Here is a 27,763-nt window from a genome sequence, read left to right as displayed (position 1 = left end):
TGCTCTATTGCCATGAATTTCAAACATCTAGGGTCATTGTTATGTACCTCTTTGTAATGGTTAGACAAACTATGTTGCTCAAACCCTCTTTTTATATTCCTAATGTGTTCTCCTACTCTTATTTTCAGTGGTCGTACTGTTCTTCCCACATATCGTAAGTGACAACCACATTCTAAGAGATAGATCACATTTTTGGAGTCACACGTCAATTCTTTATTAATATTGAATATTTGTCCTGTTTGATTGGACTGAAATTCCATAGCTGGTTTTGTGGTATTTTTGCCTGTATTTCTACAATTACTGCATCTCCCACACCAAAAGAAGCCTTTTCTACTTTCATTTGTTAAAATACTTCTTTGTGTTAATGTTGTGTTGTCTCTAAAATGATTCGTCACCAATTTCTTCTTTATATCTGGAGCCTTTCTGAATACTACATCCGGTTTTTCTGGTAGAATTTCTTGTAGTTGTTGGTCCATTTTTAAAATATGCCAATGTTTACGTATTGAACTGCTGATTTTTTTGGCTGCCTCAGTGTATTCCGTTATAAAATATACTTTATTCTGTTTATTGGGTTCTTCTGGTTGTTTGCCCTTATACTGTAATAGTTGTTTTCTATCCATTTTTTTACCTTTCTGAAAAGCCTCCTCCACTTTATCTGTATCATAGAGTTTCTCCTTTAATTTCTTTTTTAATGTCTCTCCTTGTTCTACGTAATCCTTCATCTCTGAGCAATTACGTCTCAATCTAGTGAATTGGCCTTGTGGGATGTTAGTTAACCAATTAGGATGATGGTGGCTACTTGCTAATATATAGCTATTTACATCCACTGTCTTATAGTGCATTTTTGTCTGAATCTGTCCATCTACTACCCGTATGTCCAAGTCTAAAAATTCGACATGATCTCTACTGTAGTTGGTTGAGAATACCAAATTGGACTCATTATTATTAATGTATTTGATGAATGCTTGTAACTCCTCTTCACCACCCTTCCAGATAAATAGAACATCGTCTATAAATCTAATCCATAGGACCAAGCTTGCTCCGAACTCTTCATTGTTCCAGATGGTATTGGACTCCCATGCACTCATAAACAAATTCGCATAGCTCAGAGCAAACTTGGTCCCCATGGCTGTCCCCTTCCGTTGTAGGTAGAACATATCCTGAAACCACATATAATTGTGTGTCAGGATGTGTTCCATCCCCTTAATAATAAACTCAATCTGTGTTGTTGCCAAGGTATTGTCCTCTATTAGGAAGTGTCTGCTACTCTCCAACCCCTGCTCGTGCTCGATTATCGTATAGAGTGAAGTTACATCACTTGTAGCTATCCAAAAATTATCTTCCCATTTGATTGTATCCAACACATTTAATACTTGAGTAGTATCTCAAACATATGATTTTTGTTGTTTAACTACTGGCTGAAGAAAATTATCAATATATTCTGATAAGTTAGATGTAAGAGACCCTACTCCCAAAGTAATTGGTCTCCCAGGTGGATTTTGTAGATTTTTGTGGAAACAGGTATTATCGGATGAGGAGTATTAAGAAAATCATATTCCCTTTTATTCAAGATACCTTGTGTTCTTCCTTCATTTAATAATCTCTGAAGTTCTTTTTGAAAATTGGTGGTGGGGTCTTGTTTTAATTTCCCATAGGTATCTGTGTCACTCAGTAACCTCTCGGCCTCAGTAATATAATAGTAATATATAGTCCAATTGGCATATTCAATACAATGCATGCACACACAGAGGTCCAGATACCCCCATTCACCCACCAGCTGTTTCGGACAGAAAAAGACCAGCAGAAAAGGACATCATGGGTAAGTTTATTCTTATCACCTCTCTGCACATATAGTGTCTACAAGAAAGTGATACTGTCCCCATCCTTGTTACTAAAGGTGCTGTATTTTGGAGTGGATCTGTGGAGGAGTATATAAGGTGGACCGTGTGGATTATACTTTGAAGGAACAGTGTGGCATTAAAACTACATTTTGTACACCTTTTGGATTTTCATAAGGACATTGAATAACTATAGTGATTGTTGGTTATCCTAAATATACGAGACTTATTGGATTGCTACGGGACTCACTACAGGATTAGAGTCAATTGTTTCATTTGATATATGAGACTGAATTGAAATACAGAATACTACAGGACTAACCATCTTAATATAAATTTTTCGACCATATGTCTATAGACATTTACCATTATCTATATATGGCATACAATTTAGAGATTGAGATATAAACATATATTTTTTGTAGAAAAGTTAAAAGGAATATTACAAAGATAGTTACAGTATATTTTAAAAGAGATAATTGTAATGTGTAGACAAGAAACATGGGAGGAGTACATTAAGCTGTATATATTTGATGACTTTAAACTCATGGACTGATATTTCTAATTAATTGTAACAAGGATCTTTCATGCAAAAGGGCAAGAGATACAGAAGAAAAAAATCCTATTTTGGAAGGGAGGGGTGCACACTTTTAAATGCTAATTAAAACATATCTTTTAATAATTAAGAAACCAAAACAAATCTGCGCTGGAGTGTATACTTATAATCAACACATAGATAGATCTAAGTCGAAAGCTTAAAAATTCAGAGAAAAATTCAAAGAAAGTTGAGAAACTAGTGTATATATATTTCTCGATCTTACTCATGACCTGTAGTTCTTTCTAGAGAGCGCATAAAGTAAACGCTGATCAATTTCAAACCACCACAATATTACCTCCGATGTGTGAGCTGATGGATGCAAGTCCCCCCAGAGCACAGGAACTGAGAGTCCCGACAGCGTGTTCAGAGTCTCAATCGGATTAGAGAGGCGTTCCCCTCATGGGTCACTAGTACCTGTCTCTGTGTCTGGCTTGGTAAAGAGATGTGCTGGACCTATATTGATGGCAGTGGAACTTGCTCACAAGGCCACTTCTGGGTCACGTTTCTCACTCCAATCGGCACAGATTGCCATCAGATTCAATATTCGATTAGAAGGTAAGGAGGTCGCGGTGTTTCAAGGAGTAGTGTCAGAAACAATAATGCATTTTGGTCACTCCTGTGACCTTTTTTAAGTTAAAAACGTTTTTAACTTGAAAAAGGTCACAGGAGTGATTGAAACTAGTGACCCACAAGGGGGATGCCCCTGTAATCCGATTGAGACTCTGAACACGCTGTTGAGACTCTTTTTTCCACTTTTTTATATATGCAATTATTAAAAGTTATGTTTTGATTACTGCTTAAAAGATCCCTTTGACATATTTTAACTACATTACTCCATCTTTTCTGGCAGGTTGAATTATTTCCCTTTTGATAGTTTAAAATACGTTGGTTATTATATGAGCCTTCATATTTTTCACTTCAAAACATTTCTAATTAAATCTAAACTTATGTTAACCTAGAAAAAACAATTTAGGCAACTGTATTTGGTGAAGCTGAAATAACAGAATTTAGTAATAATTAAATTCTGGGTACATGAATTTGGGGTGGCAAGAAGTCACTTTTATGCTGGTAACAGTTAATCCGCTACTTCTACATAAATATAAAGGGTGCTACTATACTAGCCCTTGGAGCAACCTGGGTCACCATGGTACCAAATTCACTCACTTGGCTGGTACTTGCCTTCCCTTGCGACAGAGGCCAGGCCCATTTCTAAGATAAAGTCCTTTTCATCATGAGCAAATGCTTGCACCCAATACGGCTACATGCAAGCAGAATCTACATGCCAAAGCTCAGTTCAAAGAACTGTAGACCACACCCTGCTGCAACCTCATCCCCTGCAAATTAAATAGCAAAAGCTGCTCAGCAAAAATAAAACCCCCTAGAACTAAGATGGACACAGTTTGAATGATACAAATATGGGCACTCAAATAACAAGTATGGATGCTTAACACGACCCCCAGTTGGAAGCATATACTTAGAAATTGCCCTGTTCAGCTTTCACCAAACGTGATCCATGTGTGCAGCATCTTGATGCCCACTTCCAATCTAATGTGGCACATCAGACCAGATGAAGAACACCTGAAGCCAGCAATGAGATTTAATTCAAAATAGCCTTAATGGGAATAATCAATTGCACACATTTTATTGTGGCCAAATCATTGGTGACAAGGTGTAACAGTAACACGTCAGGGGCACCCTACTTCCAAACACTCTCTGATATGAAAGGAACCACTTGTAGTTCCACAAGTGCCAAAGAGCAGGCTTGCTGGCACCTGTAGTTCCACTTTAAAAAAGAATACTAACATTATAATTATCCCCCTTATTACTCCTGCACCCACTGCCTAGGGGTGCAGGGAAGATCCCCAGTTTCAGCTTAAGCCTGGGGTGCTCAAGCAAAGTGGCACCCTTTTATTGGGGGTTTCACCGCCTCCCCAGAGATTCCCGGCTTTGGCTGACCAGCTTGGGGTGATAATTCTTTGACAGGGGAGACTCGGTGAAAGGATCCCCTGGCTGTGGCATTACACCTCGGCTGGATTTGAGCCCAGCACTGGTTTTAAAAATAGGGGGAACCCTACACATTTTTTCCCCGTATTTTTAGGAACCAGGACTGGCTGAGTAGCCCGAGGCTGGTTATGCTTTTTGGGGGGGATCATATGTAATTTTTTTTTCAACATTAAACTTTTACATCATTATTGCAGGCAGAAACATACACAATTCACACTGATCTGTGTATGTTTCTGCAAAACACGCAGCACAGGGGTGGTCTATTTGAAACTTCTATTTAGGTCCGAGTTTGCTACAATTACACCCTCAATTCTAATCACGATTCTTGGTAAATTCCCAAGTTGTATATTTTTCAGTGAAAGTACTTTCAAGTTTGACCAATGGTGTATCTAATCATGTTTGCAATTTCACCTGAGTTTTTCGGTGTAAATAGAGAAATCTCTCCCAAGTTTGTCTTTAGCAAATTTTCTAGTAGAAAAAATGGCTAAACACACCTGAGATTGCAATCTCGATCAAACACGAATCTTAGTAAATTTTCCCCACTATGGTGATCTGTAAGTGCTGTAAGCATTGCTCAATGAATGAGCACTTACCCACACTGTGGAGTCCAGCAATCACTGTAAATGAGCTCACAGAGACATGATTCACTGGCACCTTCCTTTATCAAATCCAGCTTACATCGAGATACCATTCTCAATTACATCACAAGTCACCTCCTGCTCAGAGGGCGCATCATTTGGACTCGGATGCTGGATTACTCACTATATTGTTTCATATATCCTGTGTCATGGCCAGGGTATTTCAGCGTGGCGCTAGGCGGGTGTTACCTGTGAGGTCGTTGTGGCGCGGGCTGTCTGGTGGCAGAGCTGGAGTCTGGCAGGGGGCTTTGGCTGCGCGCGTTGTTGTGCGGGCCTGTTGTCACTCTGGTAAGGCCTGGTGGCGTCTCCGTTCCATTTGGCATGGGCGCCGCCATTTTGCCTTCTGGCCATGTGATGCGGCTGGCCAATCCTGGTGAGTCACATGTTCCCTCCGGCCATCAACAGCATGGCATGGGGTATTTAGGAAGGTTCAGTGCCTTCCTTCTTTGCCAGTGCAATGTGTATCTCAGCCTAGCTGAGAGGGAGTTCTCTGTGCTTATCCTGTTCCTGTGAATTTGCTGTCTGCCAGTCTGCCTGTCAGCTCCTAGCCTCCACTGGACTACCCCGCTTCCTCCAGTACCCTTGCCCATACCTGAGTGCCTGAGCCTGCTGACATCCTGCTCATTTGCCTTAGTTCACTACCTGCATACCTGGCTTATTATTTCCTGCATCACTACCTGCATACCTGGTTGATTATTCCAGTCTCACTACCTGCACACCTGAACAGTTCTAATTTTTTCTCCTTGGACATTAACCCATTACTCCCACCACAGTACTCTAGCGCACGTTTATATATACCTGGACTTTTATTTACTGCCATATTTTTTGTCTATTCAAGCACGTATTAAAAAACCTAGTTTTATATTCAAACCAGCTTCTGTGATCGCTCCTGCTACCACCCCGGGTCCACAAACAACTCAGAACATAACATCCTGCTTTGTATAACATTGATTGATTTTATGTATTTTTATATAATTTAAATATGTATTATTAAACCACTCAATTTTTTACACTATTTGTTAGTCTCTTCTCGGCGCTGTGTATTTCTTTGTTCAGTCATTTGTATTCCTCCTTGAAGATTTTTTGGGAGGCTTCACACCTCCCCACAGCTGCAAGTATATATTATTTAAGCAAAGTATCACAGCACCTATTGAAGGTCTTTCTTTGTACCATGGGACAGTATTATTAGTATTATTGGATTGACCATTAAAGTTACTGGGAAGTTTCCCAGGAGGCCGACCAGACTGTTGAGCCAATTACCGCATGTGGCTCCACCCCCAGTAGTGTGTCATATTCTTTCTAACAGGCACTGGCAGACTGTCAGCACCTGTCAGAGGCCCGTAGCTTAGAGGAGCTCTGTGCTTCTGAAACCATGAGAATAGGCTGACATTTCGCGAGACAGAGCTCCTCCATTCCTGTTACCCTCACCCACCCAGACAGAACAGCTCAAGGCACCCTTTCCCTCTTTTCCCTCTCTTCCCTCACAGCTCCAAACTTGACAACCCTCCCCCACACAGGTTACCCTTTCCTGCTCTTTCCCCTCACAGCTTCAAACCCCCCTTCTGTGGAACCCCCAATCCCTCCATACCCCACTTTGGTTCAACTGCAGCAGACAGAAAATTACCCCTGAAAGAGGGGAGAGCCAAGACTCCTTCCAGACACCGACACAGCCTCATCCCGGGAAGCTACAGTACAAGTGAACTCTATTCCTCCACATTGAAGGTAAGTCACTTACTGTACATGTTACACTTATGATTTATTAATTATATGTAGTATAATTAACAAATCATTAAATTAACTCTTAATATCTAAATTTATTAGAAATGAAAATTACTGGAGGTTACGTAGTCATCATGTTGACATTTAGAATGTCAACACCGTAATGTTGACAATTTGGATGTCAACATGTTCATAATGTGAACATTGACATGTTGTTATCATTGTGATGTCGACACATGAATTTACGGTTAGAATTAGGCTGAGGTTAGGCTTAGGCTGCCATTAGGGTAAGGCTGCAGTTACATTAGGGTTAGGTTGAGGCTGCAGTTAGGGTTAGCCTGCATTTAGGGTTTGGTTAGGATTAGGCTGCGGTTAGGGTTAGCCTGCAGTTAGGGTGGGGTTAGGATTAGGCTGCAGTTAGGGTTAGACTACAGTTAGGGTAGGGTTAGAATTATGCTGTGGTTAGGGTTAGGATGCAGTTAGGGTTAAGATTAGGCTGTGGTTAGACTAAGGCTGTAGTTAGGGTAGGGTTAGAATTAGGCTGTCATTAGGGTTAGGTTGTAGTTAGTTTAGGATTAGGCTGTGGTTAGGGTAAAATTGTAGCGAGTGTAAGGTTAGGATTAGGCTTTGGTTAGGGTTAGGCTGTAGTTAGGGTATGGTTATGATTAGGGTAAAGTTAGGCTGCAGTTATGGTACGCTTAGAATTTAACTGCAGTTTGGGTTAGGCTGTAGCTAGGTAAGGATTAGGCTGCGATTAGGGTAAAGCTGTATTTATGGTAACGTTAGGATTAGGCTGCAGTAAGGGTTAAATTGTAGGAAGGATTGGTTTAGGGTTAGGCTGTAATTAGAGTAGGGCTAGGGTTTGGATGAGGTTAAGGTTAGGTTGCTGTTAGGGTTGGCTGCAGTTAGGGTTAAGGTGCAATTAGGGTGAATTTTAGGTGAAGGTTAGGGTTATGTAAAAATTGTCTACATGTTGACTGTCAAAATCCGAAAGCATTAACAGGTGCAGCAGTACAGATAGAGGTGTATCTCTAGATGCATTGGGTTAAGACTAGCCTGTGGGGTGGTCAGAGTTGCACCCACGTGATGCCATTTTGACAATTTTTTCAAGGACCACTTTTAGTTCCCAATCCACCCCTGGTTGAAACCCTACAGCCATGGCCTAAAGTTTTGAGAATGACACAAGTATTGTTTTTCACAAAGTTGCGGCTTCAGTGTTTTAGACATTTTTGGCAGATGTTACAAATTCAAAAGCTTACAATTTTCAACCACAAACTAATGGCACTTATTCTGGCTTTGTGCCTAAATGTCTCTTGCTGGAAAAATAGAATACAACTAGTTGTTGAATGCAATACATATACAGCATAGCATACAACCAACAATCACCTTTGAAAGAACTTTCCCAATTTTAGAACCCCACAATGGTCTTTGTGGTAATAAGAGCAATGATTGGATGGATCAATGAGTGATCTGGGTGAATAATGACAGTGGCTTACAGATGTGCCCTTAGTTATCTCTACTCTTAACATGAATATATTCCATGCAGTGCCACAAGTTGATGTTCTCCGTTAAGGGAAACCATGTTTTGCGAGCCCATAGGCAAATGCAGGGGGGGTTTCCAGTTGCCTGGAAACCCCCCATCCCAGCCCACACCATGACCACAATAGAAATAGTAATATAATAGAATTTTATTATTGCTGCATGTTCTTCTCAGTATCACAAATTTAATAATTACCACCACCTGTGGATCTTTTAATGCATGTCAGCCAGGCAAGATGGCCCTACTGCCACATTTAGTGGCTTACTGTTATCGCTGGTCCAGTATATGCTGTAATTATGAAACACAATACACTTTGTATGACGCATATTACTGCTGGTTAAGTGCTAATTATGCCCTCTTCATGGACTGGTCACACTCACTCTAAAATCAAGCATTTGGAAACCCCTCTCTAGAAATCCTGTGTTTACCACTGGAGCCATTAACATTTTTTCAAAGGAGCAATACAGGGACTGTATTGGGACTGCAGATGACACTGCTGTTATACTCTACTGCGTCTGTAGACTTAGTGCTATCCTGAATAGTACATTAGTTCTTAAGCTTAGTATTGTACTGTATGATGTGCTATCTCATTGAGTTGGATTAAAAATACTGTCATGTAAAACAGTGCATGCAACGACAAAAAAAGGGCCACAAAATATGCATATATTCACAGTTACCAATAATTTGACTCATGATCAGCTTTGTATTTTGTATGTGCTGGATTGCAAGATGCCAACTGGGATTTTTTTTGCTGTCACTACTACTGGAATAAATGGGAGTGCTTGACCAATCAGAGCTGTCCCAGTCATTGCTATGAGAGTGATTGGAGCAATCTATGGAGAAGTAAGATATTATATTACATGTTTTTTTGACAAGTACAGTGGAAAGCCTACATGGAGCAAAGAGGACTTATCCCAAGGCAATTGTAAGTAATAAATTGATGAACAAGGAGTCTGGGGGAGTTTTTTTCCATTCAGTGTCTGTGTACTGTCATTATTTTAATATTTTCATTACAGATGCCAAAAAGTCCTGTCTGGGCATACTGGCATTTGTGGTTCCATGGTAACCCTAAAACCTTGAAATTGGACAAGGCATGACAAACCTAGCTGAGACATGTAGTGTGCCAGCAAAGGACAATACTGAATCTATTATTGAGACTTTATTAATCACACACCCAATTTTTTATGTTGTGGATTCCACTTCCCTAGGGATTCCAGTCCTTTGCTGACTGGCCTGGGGCTGGTTTATATTATGGGCCTGACTGCAGAAGCACATGCAGCAGCATCTATTGGCAGTCATCTACTACTTTATGCAAATAGCACTACAAACGCCTTCCCTCATTTGCATCCATACGGCCGAATGTACAAAAACTGAGATGCCCACTATTAGCCTCTGCAGTTGCCATGTACAGACGGACATTCTTTGCCTCCATAGGGCTGCTGCAATGTTGGATGTGCAACCAATGTACATCCGATGGTGTAACTTTTTATGCAAAGATGTGGATTAGCATCAGAGGTGGTGGATGTCTCTGTACGAATTCCATCAGCTGCTGCATTAGCATAACAGTGCAGTCATGCTGCGTAAAAAGATGCAGTTGCAGCATCATTGACTTCCACCTTTGATGCAGGCCCAAATAGCAATTATTTAAGTAACAACATCTGGTGCATACATTAGAGCTCCACCAGACTGGTCCAAACACTGGAAACAGGCCATCCACAAGCGACAGGGGAGGACCACACCTGAGCACCATAAATGAAACCCCACACTACTATATGTAAAAAGTGTGTGAACAAATACTTATCTTATTTCACAAATAACTTGTTTTCTGTCTTGATAAGCTCTTGGAAGTAGAAACAATGATGTACTATGATTCTCACCACACATAAAAAAATGAAAAACAGAGAAAGTCTAGTGCAGATTGTTTATACTGATAATCTCTTAAATCATCCTTTTTGTCCCTATGATTAACTTTGGGATCAAAAGGTCAACAAATGGATGATGTTTCCATATATATACTTTGTATTCGTTGGAGATACTTTCATATACACATTATTGTAAATAAATATAATTTTTAATGACATAAAAATTTTCTTATACCCGTCTATCCAGCAAGATTCGGGCTTAAAGATCACACAAAATACATACAGCAACTGTGATGAAGAAGAACTCATACCAGAATCAGATCAATGAACAAGACATAGTCAGCGTAGAAGATGTTATGTTCCCGGGAATTCTTAGCCGACTTTTAGGCACTGTTGTCCCCCTGCTCTGCCAATGCTTTTCGACCATCAGACGGTCTTTTTCAAGGCAGTGAGGGAACTAGCTATGTGGCTCTATTGTTGTATGATCTGCCTGGTGGCCATATGTGTGGTATTGTAAGCAAACCTGGCCTCTATGTTGGGTAACAACACCAGAGTCAGGGGCTATGGGTGACAAGGGTAGCTACTGTCTCCTGTAAATGTAATATTATCAACAATACTAAAGAAATTTCACAAATTTCATAATATATACCTAGCAACCACTCATCTCTGCCTTGCCTCTAATATAATTTCTGCCAGATTCCCGATTGCCAGATAACATATGAATCATAGGTGAAAATTGGCATACAGGGACAAAGCTGGAGCGAGGCACCACATACATCCATAACATTTTTTGAATGATATTGGTTTCTATTCCTGTATATATGCTTATTCCTGTGTGGTGGTACTAGTGCTGTATGGGTGCCATGCATTACCACTATAATGTGTGGGAAGCCTGCAACTGCCATATACAGTACTGCTGCTTTACTACAGTTAGGAACTGGAATCCGACCCTAATGCCACAAGTGCTACTGCAGAGCTTCCCAGAGTCCCCTTAGGATGCTCCAGGCAATGCTTTACTTAGCAGAGCTGGTGGCCTCGCTCCCTGGGCGTGATGTCATGTGTTTAGGGGGTACAGGTCATGCATGCGTACAAGAGTCCCGATGTCCACTGGAAGGAGCTGGACAGTGGCAGAGGGATCCAAAAGTATCCCTCTTCATGACCCGGGACTCCTTCCCATAGGGAAGGAGCGGGTATCGGGAGCATTCGCCATCTGAAAATAGTGAATGCTACCGCACTCAAGCTGTGAAAAGATTGTATTTTTGGAGCTTGATGAATTCTGTACCCATACTAGTGTATGGGGACAGCAGGCCATTCTGTCAGGGAAGGAAAGCAGGAGATATCTGTGATATCTCCTGCTTTACTATCTTGATGAATGGCTCAAAAGTTTAATTTTTATAATTGCAGGTGAAAATCTTAATTTTCACCTGATTTTGTAAAATTTAAGTGATGATGAATAGGCCCCTTACACACACTTAAAACACTTACCTCTGTAAAAAGAAATCAAACAATTTTTTGCCCCTGTTTAAAACCTCTCACCACCAAACTCATTGAAAAAAGAGTGTAGACACTTGTAGAGAGCCCTTATAAATCCAAAAGCTCCTTCCAATGTGGAGCCACATTTGTATATGCATGTAAATGCGAGTATAAATTCCCTGAGGACCCATATATTTCCACATCCCCTGCAAAATGGAGGACACCTAGACCGTGCTACTTCCCAGATCTGGGCAGATAGGCAGCACAATGCACCTCAAGCACCCAATCAGATCCTATGAACTGCAGATCCAAATACCAGCACTATGGTGGCAGCTGATACTCCTGGGCCAAGCAATGATGACACTCCTGAGCTATGTAGAGCTCCTGGGAAATGCCACCAGTCACATTTCAATCTCAAGGATCTTGATATCCTTGTGACACAAGCAATGGAGAGAATATAGACCCGACCATGGCATTTGGGGGCTTCAGCTAAAGAGAAAATTTGGCAAGTGATCACTATTGCAGTCAATGCTAGAGCACCTCTAGTCCATTGTAGTGGGTAGATTTCAGGTGACCATAGGAGACTGAAGTGCTTCAAAGTAAGTAAGCTTTTATTCCAGTAAAAACAGCAGAGCCAGTGCAATTGCTTCTTACACTGGAATACCAGTAGCAATGCAGGGTTATAGAAGTACAGATTACAAGGAACAGCATTCACAGAAGTACAGCATTCATATGTAAGGCTGAGTCTGTATTATCCAGCACCATTCACAGGAGTACAGCATTTACATGTAAGTCAGGGTCTGTAGTATCTAGCACCCTACAAAAGGAGTGCACACCCTCCTGTCTCACTCCCTAACTGACTCACAGAAACAGGCTTTTATACCTTACAGTAGTTCCTCTTAATTGCGTAAATGGTGTGGTTCTTTCCTGAGACACATAAATTTAACACTTTCCTCAAATGTGAGAGATTTCCATTCTGCCACATCTATACAAAGAATGAAGTTAAAAAAAGGTAAGAAACACTTTAAGACTATAGTTTACATAATTGTCTGTGATACCCTAACGTCTCAACAATGTCAACTATTATTCAGAAACTATATACAATATAATGGATATAATTTGAATGGGTTATCATGGTGTATGTGACCACAAACATAAAAAAACATGGGCTAATCTACAAATTTATACAAAATAGTTGACAGTGATGCATATGTGAGTAGCATTTTAGCCAGGCTATGTACATTTGATAAGCCAAAAATGCACTGTTATATTGTAAGAGTTTTGGGACTATGTGAAAGATGTCTATACATCTTTGAGGACGTTGTTATTATAAAGTAAAAGCATTTCTACATACTGTATACAGTATACAAAATAAATGAAAAACTTTACTTTAGGAAACATGCAACATTGTATGTGTTGAAATAGTGTGTTTCAAATGTGTATCTGATTTAAAGAAATACCATTGGTTGTGATTGGGTTATAATAGTAAAAAAGTCATACATTTTCAGGTGGCATGACTTCCAGTACAGCCTGAAAGATACAATGAAGGACCAGCAGCTCGATGCTATGTGGGCAGTTGTAGGGCATTCCCTTCAGTCCTTGGAAGAACTGGCACTTGGGTATATAGAAGAGTAGGAAGTGGTAGGCGTGAGACACATAGATTCAGATGCACATATAATTCTACCCCCAAATACAGTGTTGGGTATTGTATTCATTTTTGTGTTTTAGTTTTTATTTCTAAGTTATTTTTTTGTTGGTAGTCAAATAGTTTTAATTGTTTTTTTTTTAAATCACTATTTCTAATGTTTTATATATGAGGAGCCAGACCCTCCTGTGCCTCATTCTGCAAAGGTAGAGGCTCCAGCTCCACTCACATCACCACTACCTTCATATATGTGCCTCCATGCCAATGACCCCTTTCTCTGGGTGATAAAGGTTGAGTCTGAAAGACATGGCTACTATCGGAGATTTATGCTACTATTGGTGTGCTATAATGTGAACAAAAAAAGGCTGACTGAGGCCATCTCTGCCTGGCCACAACAGAGTCTGGCCCACCAGTGGCATCAAGACCTGCTGCAGAGCCCTCCACCTCAATCAAGAATCCCCTAGTCCCAGCCAGACTGATCCCATCCCTGGCCAGGCACCTAGAAGATCGAGGCAGCTGTCGGCCCCTCATGTTCACCTGCCCCAAAGCATGCCTGGGGCAAGTGACTGTAGTAGTGATCTCCTGTCAGATCTATTAGCTGAAGCCAACAATTGCCTGTTGGTATTCTCTCCAGTGTCACAAGTATTGAGGCTGATATGTGGCATATGTAATTTTGTTTAGGGCCTTACACGGTCCAAGAGTTGCTAAATGGATTGGCCCTGGAGTCTCCTGGTTATTTATGCTAACTGTAGTGCAGATTCATGGGTTCGTTGGATTTGGAGTAGGTGCTTGACGAGCACTGTGAGGCATGAGCCCCATTTATTTTATTTAAGCTAATACAGTAATTGTACCCTTAATAAATATGATGTTTAATTTCAACAAGATGTTGTATGTGTCTAACAACTTGCAATTAATATTGTTTAGGGTGATGCATAATTATGTGGTAAAATATATAAATGGTCCTTTTTGCCCTCTTCAATTTATTTAGCTTGGGGTTTATTCTTACAATATTATGGTCTTGTCTATGAGTACTAAGATTGATGTTTGACAAATATTTACAGAATGAAATGGCTACATGTGTTGTAATTAGGGTTTACACATATGACTTGCACAGATTCTGTGGCTGGTTGACGTCAAGTCTCCATTTCACCTGGTTTTAATCAGGCACAGAAACTGAGTAATTCAAGTGTCCCAAATTAAAGGGATGATCTGCCAACATTAGTTGTAATACCTATTTGTTAACTTTCCAAATCAATGTTTTGTGTGCAAGAATTGCTTGTGTCATTTTATTAAGGGTGTCCATAACTGTAAAGTTTATAGTGCACGTAGGGCTACACATTCTTCATATGGTGCTACCGAATAACATATCTTGGCAAAATGCAAGGTTTTTTCGCTTTATTTAAAAAAAAAAGTTATATTGAATAAATATATAATAAAAATACACGTAGAAGCGTAGTTACATATGATACATTCACATATATATATATATACATATATATATATATATTTATATATATATATATATATATATATATATATATATATATATATATATCAGGCAAATTGAATGTGAAATAGGTATATGTGAATCCTTTAATTTAAAATAAGAAAGTGGTATCCTAGGGGTTTCATCAAGGGAAAAATATCCCATATGATAATTAAGGATTGAACTCGCTGTGAGTTCAATCCATGAATGCCTCCAATACTTAATTATCACTACCGAAAAGTTACTCCTTTTGCGGAGTGTCAAAACTGGATTATTAGCTGAGACAAGATCAGTTTAAAATTGAAGCGTGCGCGACGCCATCTTGCAAATGGCAGCTAGACTCCATTTTAGAAACAAGAATCTGCAAGACGCCATTTTATGACCAACGTCATTTCAAGTTACAACTCAGGAGCTAAGAACAGATGGCAATGTTAATCTACCAAGGGCAACTGGAAAAACAAGCTTTCTGAGTAAAAGTACATAGAAATAGACAATTGGTAGTTTTACATACAAATTGGGAATCCCTGGATGCAGATAAAGTCAAGTTGTGGCAATTGTAATATAATCCAGGCATTGATATACACAATTGGATTTGTCTGAATCCTAGACAGGATGGCCCCAAATTTCACAGCTTGAGGTGATAATACATTTGCATTCCACACAAGAGTCTAGGAGAACAAAATAGGTTTTTCTCTTTGAACAAAGGACAAGTGGGGGCTGCTGACAGAAGGCATGTAGAACTATCTAGCCCAGCATGTCACAATGTTAAAATGTTCACTCAGTAAGAGTTAACTGCACCCTTCTTCATACACATATTAATACGTCTTTATACCAAATAATGAATACCCACACATTTCATATTCACTCATAAGGTTCCATAAGCATCAAAATGTATGATCCAAATTGGTTAAATTAGTTTAAATGCTGAGAAATAAAGGTTTTTGATAACTAAGGTATTATACATGATAAGCAAGTTGTGTTTGGTCTTGTTCTGATGCGTACCCTTTTTACAGCATTCCGGTATTATCGGTGGAGAGATCGCATCACGCAAACTCAAGTTAAGGATCGCAGAACCTACAAGCAACAAAATGTTTAAACTGTTGGAATGTACAGAAGGTGTTACTAGAAAGATTCCCCTGCTGTTAGAGGCAGGGAGAGTCTATTTGAAACAGCCTGTTAAATGTGCTGTAACATATGCTTCTCCTCTGGGAACCAATGACATCAGCAAGAAACTTCCCCATTGTCCTGCTTTAGTCTGAGGGGGATAAATATGTGTGCCCGATTACTGTTTTTTAGTCCAGGCTGAATGATGTATGAACTGAAGGTCTCTTACTGATGTCTATCTCCGGGCCCGGAGGCGCAGCATATGTATACTGTACTTGGGGTCTGTATAATTTCCTTTTATGTCTGCGTGTGCCTCTCTCTCTGTGCGTGTGCCTTTCTCTGTGTGTGTGCCTCTCTCTCTCTGCGTGTGTGCCTCTCTCTCTGTGCGTGTGCCTCTCTCTCTGTGCGTGTCTGTGTGTGCCTCTCTCTCTGTGCGTGTGCCTTTCTCTGCATGTGTGCCTCTCTCTCTCTGTATGTGTGCCTCTCTCTCTGCACGTGTGCCTCTCTCTCTCTGCGTGCTCTCTCTGTGTGTGTGCCTCTCTCTCTGCGCGTGTGCCTCTCTCTCTGTGCGTGTGCCTCTCTCTGTGCGTGTGTCTGCATGTGCCTCTCTCTCTGTGCATGTGCCTTTCTCTGTGCGTGTGCCTCTCTCTCTCTGTGTGTGTGCCTCTCTCTCTCTGTGTGCGTGCCTCTCTCTGTGTGTGTGTGTGTCTCTCTCTGGGTGTTTCTCTCTGTCTCTCTCTCTCTCATTGTATTTATTTGCACTTATTATACACAGATCATAGCGTGTAACTGACTGTACTTTTACTTGAATAATACTTTGTGCTTCGGAACCACATGTTCTGAGTCTGGAGTCTCTATTTATTGTATGACTGATTAGCGTCATCCTTAGAGGTTTATAGGAAGGATTTTAGAAGGTACAGGCAGGGGTATATAGAGGTTCATTTTAAAATCAACAGATGGGGGCTCATCCAGTGAAGTCACTTACCTACTCACACGGCACATACGGCTATCGATGTCTCAGCAAAGGGTGGAGTGGCCACATGCAGGGTTTTCCTGCAACCGCTTTGTGCTGAAAAATCGCTATCCGTTTTCGTGTGTGCAAAGGAAGCTGACTAGAATCCAGGGACAAGAAAGGAAAAAGTTTGTTTTCCTTTGTTGATAGAAACCAAAATGTTTAAAGGGGTGCAGTAGTATTGAGTATGCGGCTGAGTCACAGTTTTGCGCATAGAAAAGATGCACTTTTGCGTACGCAGTTAAAAAGTCATTATACGGTTGTGTGGTAGTTGCATTAATGTGTATGCGGCTGGTCGCACAATAGCGTATACGCACTTCCGGTTCTGCTGCCACGTGTTTGAACAAAGCCATTGAGGTTTACATTTTCTTCTATTACCAATATCTGGGTTAAACGTGTATTAACAGTGAATATTTGTTGAACAAAGTTAAGGGTATCGTATGATCCTTAAGGGCTAGGTGCAAGGGTTAGCCTAGTCGCTCGGTAAGCAGCTTTACCGTTCTATACACAGTAGCAGGTGTACATGTTGTCTTTGTTGTATAGAGGTGCGTGAGAGTAGCCGACATATAAACTCTCATAGGTTTGGAAGTTGCCTTACTAAAACTTATCCGGGTGTGGAAGTTGCCTGTTTCAAATATTATCTAGGTGTGTAAGTTGCCTTACTAAATCTTATCCAGGTGTGTGGGCGCCGCCGACTTAAATCGTCCACAGGTAAGTGAAAGTGTCTTGATTGTCTTTCACCGGCTTAAATCTTTATTGAAAAGCGTAGGAGTTGTCTCAGAATGGGAGCCACGCAAACAGTAGAAATGTTAGGCAATGATGTGCTGCTAATGAAGGCTCCGATTGGATCAGCCCGTCATATTATGCATACTAAGTATGGTACTTATGCAATAAGGTATTGTGATTAATGGTTTAATATGACGAGGAAGTGTGTTAGACCGTTTCCCAGAATTGGTAGTGTTGATAAAAATGTGTTAGATAATGTCCAGGATCACATCAGTATGGTGCGATCCCGAGAGAAGAAGATTAAGTATTTTGAATGTTTAAAACTATGGCAGCATGAAGGGGATGCTTGGCTTAAAAATTTACAAACGACGCAAACCAGCATTGCGAGCGCATTGCCAGAAAATACATCCGCGACGCTGAGTTGCAATACGGGCGAGCCGCAAATTGGCATGCACGTGCGGCAAGGTAGCGTCGTGGAGAGTATTGCCAGCAGTTCACGCTCACCTCCCCCACCTTATGTGGATGGAGGTGCAAGTACAGTTACAAAAAACACCCATAAAAATTTAACAAGCAACTTGTACCCTCTCTTAAGCAACTATAAAGAAAATGTTCATGATGTGGATGATGAGCCTATTGTAATGTCTGCCATTTCCCATGCTGTGCAGATGATAGATGCTGCATCACCACAATCACGGGTGGTGCCGCCATCTCCATTGGTAACAGCAAGGGAAGTGTTAACACACTCTGCACCCATAGAGGAAGTTGTTAATACCATACGTAGCAGCAGCAGATTAAACCCCCAGCCAGGTAACCAGGTCAGAGGTAGCAACGCTGCCGGTCTGCATCCCATTCGGACAATAACTGTTCTGAATGGAAATGCGGATGCCAACAGTGTAGTGCCCACGAGGGAAGTATTAATGCATTGTCCATGGACAAGAGCAGAACTAAATTCCATCATAAATGATTTCCCCAATCCCAAAAAGGAACTAGCCAAATGTCAAAGATTTTTTGAGAAATTTGGGTAGTTCTCTTGAGCCCACTAATAAAGATTGGCGTGTGGTGTTAAGGGCCTGTCTGCCACGCAATACCGACGTGACAAATTTATCACGGATTGTGTATTGGATGGTGACGTTCCCTTAACAGACCAAGTAAACCAAGGTAACATTTCCCACATTGTAACTCAATTGGGTATATATTTTCCAGTAGTAGTTACCTGGAACAAAATTTTCACCATCAAACAAAAGGAGAGTGAAACTGCAGAAGACTATTGTGACCGGGCTCTGCAGGCTATCACCCAGTACACTGGGATAGCAGATATTAAAGATAGCACTCACCACAGGGGAATGATAGTCAAGGTACTCATGGACGGTCTTAAAGACGATTTAAAGATTCGGGTTCAGACCTCACAACCTGGCTGGAGGGGACTCACAATAGATAACCTCATAGAGTCTGCCATAGAACATGATAAAAATATCACAAAGAAGAGAGAGACCCAGAGTGAAAAACTAATGGCTGTCAGTATCCAAGCTCTGGAAGGAATGACAATAACATCACAGCCAACCGACACACCTGCACCTGAACAATTACACGTCCTCACCAATCCCACACCACAGCAAATACATCCTTACCCCACATATCATACACAACCACAGGTCCCATACTCATATCCCCCACAATATCCTTACCCTCCCTATCCTTACCTATACACACCACCTTTCCCTCTTGCTCAAATCCCACAACAATCTTTTCATCCACCCCGTTCAAAATTATGTTTTAACTGTCACCAAGTGGGACACATAAGTAAGAACTGCAAAATGAAGAACACCACACAGGAACCCGAGTTTCCCATGGGTTCATAGGTAACCCCAGTATCTTCTCCCAGGCCTTATATGACTGTTTATAATCTTTTCAACTTATCAATGGATCTGTTCTAATGTAAAATGTGGATGATTTATTGTTGAATTTTAGGTCATGTTTAAATGATGTTAAACGGTTGTGCTTTATCTCCCACTCATAGGATACAAGGTTGCTAAGGATAAATGGCAGCCATGCCAGGCTGAAGTCGACCACTTGGAATACTATCCAAAACAGTGGCACAGGCATTATTTAGAACAGTAGCTATTAATAACAAGATTTAATTGCAGGAACCTGTATGCAGATACTATATCCCTAGAATTATTAAAAATGATAGGGGGACTTATTTTACAGGTGACATTTCCGAGAACATGTATAAGATGATGGGTAACAACAATGAGATTATCCCAGACTGTATTTTCCTTTATTTGCCCCCCTTTGAGATACTGTTCAAACAGACAGCCTCATGTGAAGATATGATAATGAGGTTACTGTGCAGGGTCTCATGAAGATGAATGAGAATAACCGAAATTGAAAGTGTTATTAACTAACATGTCTAATGCAAACTGTCATGATGTCAAAATCTGGAAGAATTTGTTATGATCCAAATTTTTTTAGCTCAGGTCGATTGACTGATTGGTGGAAAGGTCCATATCTGACGATACAGCATCCTCAAAGGGTGGCCGGGGAAGATACGTGGGTCCATTCCACTCACTATAGGGAGGTTGACCAACCGGTGGAGATACAAGGCAGAGACAAGGCCGATAACGTGGACCTGTCAATTGCGAGCTTGTGCCGGAAGAATTAAAAAGGTGACGGTGAGATATCTGAGCTAAAGAAATGTGTAGATCAGTGCTTCCAGCAATGGAGTGGTCTGCTGTGGTCATCCTAGTTCTTTTTCTTTTCAGAGTTTTTGTCATGATTATCTGTTTGGGGATACTCAGTGTCTGTGATGGGGGACTGATAAAGGAGATGTGAGCTGATGGCGGAGCTGATGGAGTTGAGTCAGGAGGAGTGCAAAGCCAATCAGGGGAGTTTCTGACCAATTTTAGTATTGTAATTGTTATGTTATTTGGGAAAAATACTTCCAGAAGTTATGACCCTCACACATGTTGAAATGTTGGGAATACATAAAAACACATTGTCACCATATCTTCACACACAATATGAACACAGAGGCAAGAAAAATATGATACCTGGTGATATGCATAAAGCCGCTCAGTTAATCAGTGAGACAACTGGCTTCCAAGTTTTAGTCGCCCTGGATCCCACTAGGATTGCTAGGGGTACATTAAATTATCCAGGAACTTGCTAAATTAATAGATAATATCACCGAGATGTACGATGACACATTCAGGTACACAGGGAGAGAATTGCAAGCGTACAAGAAAGAACTAGTGCAACACAGGCTAGTGTTGAATTATTTAACTGCTGTTACTGGAGGGTATTGCATAACATTAGCCACCCAATTTAGAGTAAAATGTTGCACTTATGTCACCAATGATACCAGCGACCCCAAGGAGGTGATAGACCAGAAGATGGATGAGATTCTGCAGCTAAAGTGGGAATTTCGTAAGAACCATAACGCATCAGTGGCTGAAGCAGGGAAAAAGATAGAAGGATGGGTGTCATGGCTGAACCCAGTGAAATGGTTCTCAGGTCTAGGGGAATGGGTCCAGGAAGTGATCGCCAGCATAGGCAAATTCTTGATCCTTATACTGATTGTCATCATAGTAATTGGCATATGCGTCCGGTGTGTTCCTATTGTGTTGAAGTGTGGAAAATGTAAAAACAGAGTGAAACGAAAGAATGAAACTATGATGGTGGTCAGAAATGATAATATGCATACCGAGGTAGATACAGAACTGCATTACAACCCTGACCTAGGAAGTACCATCATTTAAATGTATAATATTTAGACATGCATAGAATATATTATTGAAATGTTATTTATAGAACACCTCAGATGTAAAGTCTCAAATTCCCCTTCAAGACTGCTGTTATAAGACTAGTGCATTCCCACACCTGTCAAATGATCTTCCAAGATCTGCGGTGTGCGTATAATCGTAGTTTTATGTTCCCACCCAGAGACACATTATTGATGGATTAAGAACCATCTTGTGCCATCCCATAATAAAACTAAATAATATGTAAATGTAAGCATAAATTAAATTTAAATAGCAGATTGTGATAGCATGTTGTTCACTTTCAAAGGGTGGACTATCAAAACTGGATTATTAGTTGAGACAAAATCAGTTTAAAATTGAAGCGTGCGCGACGCCATCTTGCAAATGGCAGCTAGACTCCATTTTAGAAACAAGAATCTGCAAGACGCCATTTTATGACCAACGTCATTTCAAGTTACAACTCAGGAGCTAAGAACAGATGGCAATGTTAATCTACCAAGGGCAACTGGAAAAACAAGCTTTCTGAGTAAAAGTAAATAGAAATAGACAATGGGTAGTTTTACATACAAATTGGGAATCCCTGGATGCAGATAAAGTCAAGTTGTGACAATTGTAATATAATCCAGGCATTGATATACACAATTGGATTTGTCTGAATCCTAGACAGGATGGCCCCAAATTTCACAGCTTGAGGTGAAAATATATTTGCATTCCACACAAGAGTCTAGGAGAACAAAATAGGTTTTTCCCTTTGAACACAGGACAAGTGGGGGCTGCTGACTGAAGGCATGTAGAACTATCTAGCCCAGCATGTCACACTGTTAAAATGTTCACTCAGTAAGAGTTAACTGCACCCTTCTTCATACACATATTAATACGTCATTATACCAAACCCACACATTTCATATTCACTCATAAGGTTCCATAAGCATCAAAATGTATGATCCAAATTGGTTAAGTTAGTTTAAATGCTGAGAAATAAAGGTTTTTGATAACTAAGGTATTATACATGATAAGCAAGTTGTGTTTGGTCTTGTTCTGATGCATACGCTTTATACAGCATTCCGGTATTATCGGTGAAGAGATCGCATCATGCAAACTCAAGTTATGGATCGCAGAACCTACAAGCAACAAAATGTTTAAACTGTTGGAAAGTACAGAAGGTGTTACTAGAAAGATTCCCCTGCTGTTAGAGGCAGGGAGAGTCTATTTGAAACAGCCTGTTAAATGTGCTGTAACATATGCTTCAACCTCTGGGAACCAATGACATCAGCAAGAAACTTCCCCATTGTCCTGCTTTAGTCTGAGGGGGATAAATATGTGTGCCCGGATACTGGTTTTTTAGTCCATGCTGAATGATGTATGAACTGAAGGTCTCTTGCTGATGTCTATCTCCGGGCCCGAAGGCGCAGCGTATGTATACTGTACTTGGGGTCTGTATCATTTCCTTTTGTGTCTGCGTGTGCCTCTCTCTCTGTGCGTGTGCCTTTCTCTGCATGTGTGCCTCTCTCTCTGCATGTGTGCCTCTCTCTCTGTGCGTGTGCCTCTCTCTCTGTGCGTGTGTCTGCGTGTGCCTCTCTCTCTGTGCGTGTGCCTTTCTCTGTGTGTGTGCCTCTCTCTCTCTGCGTGTGTGCCTCTCTCTCTGCGCATGTGTCTCTCTCTCTCTGCGTGCTCTCTCTGCGTGTGTGCCTCTCTCTCTGCGCGTGTGCCTCTCTCTCTGTACGTGTGCCTCTCTCTCTGTGCGTGTGTCTGCGTGTGCCTCTCTCTCTGTGCGTGTGCCTTTCTCTGTGCGTGTGCCTCTCTCTCTCTGTGTGTGTGCCTCTCTCTCTCTGTGTGCGTGCCTCTCTCTGTGTGTGTCTCTCTCTCTCTGGGTGTTTCTCTCTGTCTCTCTCTCTCTCATTGTATTTATTTGCGCTTATTATACACAGATCATAGCGTGTAAAATGTACTTTTACTTGAATAATACTTTGTGCTTCGGAACCACATGTTCTGAGTCTGGAGTCTCTGTTTATTGTATGACTGCGTACGCAAATTAGCGTCATCCTTAGAGGTTTATAGGAAGGATTTTAGAAGGTACAGGCAGGGGTATATAGAGGTTCATTTTAAAATCAACAGGAGACAGCTTTTCGGTAAAAGAGAACTTTTCTCCTTCTTCACTGTCTCTTCGTGGCCTGTATTGAAGCTGCGCATGAGACAGTGTAACAGCAGGAGGAGTCCAGGCTACCCCTCCCCCCCTGTGCGCTCACCTGCTCCTCTCATCGCTCCCCTTCACTGGTCCCCAGCCAACCCCGTCACCTGTTCTTTGAGCCCCCCGCCGCCACAGAGCTGCAGCTGCTGTGGGACTCATAGACTCGCACTGACACCTTGCAGCCTCACAGCGTCAGTCCCCCACCACCGCTGCTGTGTCCTCTCCCTAGCTCACTGGGGGAGACCTCGGGGAGCCGGGGGAAGCATCAGTAAGGTAAGAGGACACAGCAGGGAGGGATCTTTTCAGAACCTGCTGCTGTATCGGATACTGTACGCCGTCTCAAAGTGGCATACAGTATCACTATCAAGTTTACGAAAAAATAGCTTTTTCAGAACTTGATGAATGTCATAATATCCACATCCCCATACTATAGCATGAGAACTGTGGAAATTATCGGGGGACAATTGTAACCAGGAGCTACTGTATCAAATCTCCTGCATCACAAGAATGATGGAATATCCTGGCACTTAATTTCCTCAAAAAATAGGTGAAAATCTTAATTTTTACCTACTTTTGTATAAATTAAGTGATGATGAATAGACCCCCTAGAGTGTAAAAACTAATTGAGGGTTAACATTAGCCACCTATATAAATGAGGTTTTCTTGCTGCATGGATTTGGATGCTTTGTTAATCCTGGTAATACAATTTTAAAAGTAAGTAATAAATATAGCAACACATAAGACATCCTGCTACACAACACCTGACTGTAATAATTGTGTAATTAAAATCACTGTATTAGGCTAACATTTAAATAAGCTAATAATAGCATTAAGAGTAATCTCACTGGGCACAGATGGAATTCACTGTAGTTTGATTATCGATGTTTCCAATGATCAGTCATCATTAGTATCATGCACTGCGCCAGCCCTCTTCTACAGTAAGTGCAGTGTACTGGCTCAGATACCCTAAAGCAACAGCATGCACAGTGTATGTAACTGCACTTTTCCCTGTACACACCCGTGATCCACCCATGACATGCCCACAGTCCCAGATTTTGTGTCCGCTGCCTCTGCTCTTTTGTGTGTGCCAGCATCACATAGTGCAGTAGGCTCCATTGTGTAGTGCAATTAAATTTGTGCGCAGGTACACTAGGGCTTTCCTTTGGACTGCGCATGTGTTGTATGCCGATTATCACTCCTACTGAGCACTCACTCAATTGCATCCACCTGTGAATCAGGCCCTATAAGTTCAAATGTCACACATAAGTAATTCCGAGTCCATTCTAGTATCATAGGAAAACAAAGAAGCCCATTGAATTTATGACCAACTGACACCTTTCGAGTACCATGTTTTTTCTATCTGGAAAACATCATTCAATATCTTAGGTTATTGAAGAAAATATTAATAATCTTACATTTGCTAGTTTTCTGTATACAGTATAATCTCATTAATTCACTGCATTTAATGCATATTTTCCCAAATAAACAGCACAATGGAGTTGCTGAATTGTACCCCTTTTACACTGGCCAAATTAGCTGGGTTATTGCAGTGCCAGCACAGGTCGTGGCTCAGTGTAAAAGGGTGCACCAAAGAGGGAAGATTCTGCACAGAGCGGGTTTTCTCAAATTAGATCAATAGTATCCACAAAGGACCAACCATACGTGATCATTGCTTTCAAATAAGATCATTCAAAAATTGTTGGTGGTGCTCCCATAGCCCAAAAGACAATACATACAAAGAGAGGAAAGTAGGGCTAGTTGTTGGGGCACACTTAGAAAAATATAATAAAATCTAACTTTTATTGAATATAAATAGATAAAATATAAGGTACCAAAATCCCCCGTAAAAAGACGAAACTATTAAAATATATAAATATATAAGGATCTATTAAGATCCTGAGGTGATCCTCTGGCGAAATACTTAACAATTAGTAATCATTCCAATGGGTATGATATTTTTTTGTCAAGAAAGGTAAAGATGTTTTAATCATAAATTGGATATACGAATATAGATATGGTTCGTGGTGCTCTGACTGACATCCTTGGGGTCCCCAAATATTCCTCTTTAATCTACGGCACCTGGTATTCCCTGGGGGTCTCTCTTCCAAGTACTAACCAGGCCTATCACCTTTTAGCTTCCAAGATCAGACGAGATTGGGCATTTTGGTGATGTATGGCTGTAGTAATAGTCATTTGAGGAAGGGTAGAATACCCCCACCTAGGTCAGAGCAGAGACACAACCAAATGATGGATGTAGGACTAGTACAGTGAGAAGTCCATTTTTATTATAAAAATCGTGTACCAAAAAAGTTTACGCATGAGCATAATTTCATTGTTACACTTATAATTTGTGCATCAACATTGTCGAAATAGACCTTACTGACAAAGTAGGTGTTTTCTTGATATATAATTATTGTAACAAGAAAGTGTAACAAAACGCCTTTTAATCCTAGTAGGATATCTGCAATAATTGGATGTAACGCATATGTACAAATGACATCCCCTATGTAGCTCACTCTGAGTAATAATAGAGTATCGCAAAATAAACACTCTCAGTTGGTCAAAGATGTCAAAGATGTCATAAAAATATCACAGTATTAAAGTTATTTGGTATGTATGGATCACAGATAATCTGTTATTAATGAGCTGATAAATTAGCGTCCACATACATTTGCACAAGAAGAAGAAATTAGCTCCAGGGTAATTCAGAAGCACAAGTATCTTGAAGGGAACCTTTCAGTCTCAATGTTACAGTTTCCTCATGTACTTCTGTAGCAGAATAATCCGCTGTTAGAATGTACAATGAGTTAATAGAATGGGATTCACATACAATACACAAAAAACATATAACATAAAATAAGCTCCAAAGGGAGATACAGGAACAGATATATATCTTGAAAAAATGAACCCTTTTATCTCAATGTTTCAGTTTCCTAATATACATCCATACTAAGTGGTCCATTCATTTAGTAAGGTACACAGGAGGGAGAGTGAGGTTACAAGGCAGCAATTAGTATGCTACTCATTAAGGAAAATATGTATCATATGCGATCACCAATGTCATAATATTCATATGGATGCTATGCATACAGCTTGATCTGCAAGTAAGGGGAACAATTTATGAGACTGCCAATCTCAGTATATATGCATAGTGCTATGCCCCCCTAAATAAAGTATAACTCCTGCAGTGGAAAGACGTCCCAACAATTTGGGAATGAAGATCTATGCAGCAGGAAATAGTTTACCTGCTCCAATATTCGAGCCCATGTAAAATTTGAAATAGATATAAAGCCTTCTTGGCTAATACAATACCATCCCCATCATGGTGGGAGCCCAAAGTCCTAATCCATACGTCAGCTATGCGGCGGCTGTTGGGTTCCCCCACTGTGCGGCATGTGAGGACGCGCGTTTCGCCCGACTGAGGGCTTGTTCACCTCGTTTCGACAATGTTGACGCACAAATTATAAGTGTAACAATGAAATTATGCTCATGCGTAAACTTTTTTGGTACACGATTTTTATAATAAAAATGGACTTCTCACTGTACTAGTCCTACATCCATCATTTGGTTGTGTCTCTGCTTTGACCTAGGTGGGGGTATTCTACCCTTCCTCAAATGACTATTACTACAGCCATACATCACCAAAATGCCCAATCTCGTCTGATCTTGGAAGCTAAAAGGTGATAGGCTTTAGGAAGGGAGACCCCCAGGGAATACCAGGTGCCGTAGATTAAAGAGGAATATTTGGGGACCCCAAGGATGTCAGTCAGAGCACCACGAACCATATCTTTATTCGTATATCCAATTTATGATTAAAACATCTTTACCTTTCTTGACAAAAAAATATCATACCCATTGGAATGATTACTAATTGTTAAGTATTTCGCCAGAGGATCACCTCAGGATCTTATTAGATCCTTATATATTTATAGATTTTTATAGTTTCGTCTTTTTTCGGGGGATTTTGGTACCTTATATTTTATCTATTTATATTCAATAAAAGTTATATTTTATTATATTTTTCTAAGTGTGCCCCAACAACTAGGCCTACTTTCCTCTCTTTGTATGTCAGTGTAAAAGGGGACAGGGTTGGATTCCCAGGTCGAGTGACTAGGCAATCCGACCTGTGTAGCGAGCAGGGTTGAACACGGGAACGACCCGTGTAACCA

This window comes from Taudactylus pleione, unplaced genomic scaffold (assembly GCF_031769625.1).
Source record: "Taudactylus pleione unplaced genomic scaffold, aTauple2 ptg000615l, whole genome shotgun sequence".
NCBI lineage: Eukaryota > Metazoa > Chordata > Amphibia > Anura > Myobatrachidae > Taudactylus > Taudactylus pleione.
Note: the sequence above shows the minus strand (reverse complement) of the source record.